General features: G+C 45.3%; 1 protein-coding gene across 1 annotated transcript in view; it reads left to right on the forward strand.

Annotated features, from left to right (window-relative positions):
- The window catches only part of Lemd1 (LEM domain containing 1), a 58,315-nt gene that overhangs the window by 23,058 nt on the left and 31,925 nt on the right, over positions 1 to 3,332 (forward strand). The window lies entirely within an intron of this gene.

Here is a 3,332-nt window from a genome sequence, read left to right on the forward strand (position 1 = left end):
TGTGTGTGTGTGTGTGTGTGTGTGTGTGTGTGTGTGAGTATGTGCTGGGGATGGAGTCGGGATCTCAGAGTGGAAGCTTTACCACTGAGCTATACCCCCAACCTTGAACTTTCATTTTTTTTCATGACAGGGCTTCTCTGTGTAGCTTTGGAGCCTGCCATGGAACTAGCTCTGTAGACTAGGCTGGCCTCGAACTCACAGAGATCCGCCTGCCTCTGCCTCCTGAATTATCCTGGCCAGCGGGATATGAACAGTGGTCCCTGATGAACCTAGGGGAGAGGAATGGAGGGTACAAGAGACATGAGAAATGACAGCAAGACAGGGTTTCTGATCAAACCTCCGCTTATAATTTCCTCAGAAGCTGTTAGATAGCAAATGGGCAAGGGGGAGGGGAGGTGTCAGGTCTGCTGGAATTCAGGCCTGGAGACATCCCTAGCTGATAGGTAAATACTGAGGGTCTGTGCTTGTTGACTAACAAAGGAAAATGTAATGTTTTCTAAAAGCCTGGGGCCTGCAGGTCTCACTCTGCTAAGGTCCTAGGTCCAGAACTTGCCTGCAAAGGTGAATATCTTACTTGTGAACTTAAGATGGCTGTGAACAAAATACAGATCTCAAAATACAGGTCTCTTTGGGGCTGGAGAGATGGCTCAGTGGTTAAGAGTATTGCCTGCTCTTCCAAAGGTCATGAGTTCAATTCCCAGCAACCACATGGTGGCTCACAACCATCTGTAATGAGATTTAGTGCCCTCTTCTGGCCTGCAGACACACACAGACAGAATATTGTATACATAATAAATAAATAAATATTCTTTAAAAAAAAATACAGGTCTTTGCTTCCGGCACCGAATACTGTGATTAAAGACATGCACCACCACTCAGCCGAACTTTGACTTTTTACTTACATTTTTCCTAGTTTATTTTGAACTTAAGAAGAAATTAGGGGGCTGGAGAGACAGCTCAGAAGTTAGGAGTATTGACTGCTATTCAAGGGGTCCTGAGTTCAATTCCCAGCAACCACACAGTGGCTCACAACCATCTATGAGATCTGGTGCCCTCTTCTGGCCTGCAGGCATACATGCAGACAGAACACTGTACACATAATAAAATAAATTAAAAAAATTAGGTCTGGAGAGATGGCTCAGAAGTTAAAACCTTGGCTGCTCTTCCAGAGGTTTTGAGTTCAATTCTCAGCAGCTGCATGGTGTCTCACAACCACCTATAATGAGATCTAGTGCCTTCTTTTGGCATGTGGACAGACACTATACATAATAAATAAATAAATCTTTAAAAAAAAGATTCAGAGTGTAATATCTTTGGTGACTAGAGCTCATCCTAGATGTCCTTCTAAACCTCAGCTTATCTCAAACTTCCTGCACGTGGCTTTGTACCCCACATCTCTGGCCGTAGGCAATAGGCAGGCCAGGAGGCCGGAACCGGGTTAGTGTTGAGAAGCAGCTTGGAAAGCATAGTGGGTGGGTAATCATCTGTATCGGTCTCCTGCAGTTGCGCCTCCTGTGAGTTACCGTAACAACAGAGCTGGCAAAGCACCGCCAGGGGTGCAGTAGTGGCAAGAATGTCATGGGAACAACCAGCTGCCTCCTGGTGGGATTGAAGGGCCACTCCACCAGATGAAGCTCACACTTGGTACTGTAAATCTGACCGGGGATCCATTAGCTAGGGAGCACACTGGTCTCAGGGTGAATCTACTGCAATTATTATACTAAATGGCGTAGTATCGAGCTGCCTTCCAAATTCCCATCTCTGTACCCAGAGATCAGTGCAGCTCTCAGACATCATCAGAGAAGTCTCTGTGCAGTGGGTGGTGGTTAGCACAGAAGCTCACAGCTGGTCGAAGGGTAGGAAGTGTCTGTGGAGTATTCAGTCACAAATGGGGCATCTAAATCATATTCCTTTCCCCCAAAGCTCAGGGTTCATTGTGGAAGAGGGACCAGAAAGATTCTAAGAGAGAGACACTGGGGAGGACCAGAAAAACAAAAGCAAAAGCATACAAACAAACAAAAAACAGTGTGCTTTAGACAGAATGGGACCATTGTATTCATGAACACAGCAGCTGCCAAGATTAATCAATATTCCAACATAGAGGCTCCCAAGCCCCACCCCCAGCTGAGGAACTATTGTCACTGGGTGACTTCTGGAGGAGAGGCCAGTTTTCTTTTCTTTTCTTTTCTTTTTCTTCTTCTTTTTGTTTGTTTTGTTTTTGTATGTGCATAACCTTGGAGCCTGTCCTTGAATGCACTCTAACTCACAGAGATCTGCCAGCCTCTTCTGGAATTAAAGGCCTGTACATCGCCACCGCTCAGCAAGGCCAGTTTTCTTTAAGAGTGTGGCCCCCTAATAGGTCAACCACGCTCTAGTGGTTGGCCCCACCCTATGACTACATGGGTAACACACTTTAGACCCAGTTGGGTTTAAAAAAAAAAAGGGATAGGAAGGAGTGGAGAGTGGAGGGGTGGGGAGTAGATCTAGGAGGAACTGGGGGAGAATATGATCAAATCTATTGTATGCTTATATGACGTTCACAAGGAATTAATAAAAATATATTCAAAAAAACACAATTTTTGTAGAGTCCCACAAGCAAAGCAATGACAGTGGAGTTCCTGGGGTTGGCTACCTTTCTGTGTCCCCACTGCCCTTCAGTCATCTCTGATGACTCCTTGAGTTAGTGAACCCTAGCGTGAAAAGCACTAGGAAAAAGCCGGGTGCTGTGGCATGCTCCTGTAATCCCAGCACCCAGGAGGCAGAGGCAAGAGGCCTCTGAGTTCCAGGACAGCCAGGGTTACACAGAGAAATCCTGTCACCACCACCACCACCACCACCACAGCAAATCAGTAAGGATGCTTTAAAACAAGGTTTATTTTTATGTCTGTTTGTTTTGCCTGGTGCCCTCAGAGGGGAAAAGAGAACACCAAATCTTTTGGGACTGGAGTTACAGATGTTTGTGAATCTCCATGTTGATGATGATCAACCCCCCCATCCTCTTTGAGAGCAGCCAGTACTATTAACCGCTGAGTGGGCTCTGTAGGTCCTGCACATGCTTGCTTGCTTGCTTGCTTGCTTTTTTTTTAATATTTATTTATTATGTATACAATATTCTGTCTGTGTGTGTGCCTGCAGGACAGAAGAGGCACCAGATCCCATTACAGATGGTTGTGAGCCACCATGTGGTTTGTTGGGAATTGAACTCAGGACCTTTGAAAGAGCAGGCAATGCTCTTAACCTCTGAGCCATCTCTCCCTCCCCCTGTACATGCTTTCTTTCTTTCTTTCTTTCTTTCTTTCTTTCTTTCTTTTTTTTTTTTTTTTTTTTTTTTT

This window comes from Microtus ochrogaster, chromosome 6 (assembly GCF_000317375.1).
Source record: "Microtus ochrogaster isolate Prairie Vole_2 chromosome 6, MicOch1.0, whole genome shotgun sequence".
Lineage (NCBI taxonomy): Eukaryota > Metazoa > Chordata > Mammalia > Rodentia > Cricetidae > Microtus > Microtus ochrogaster.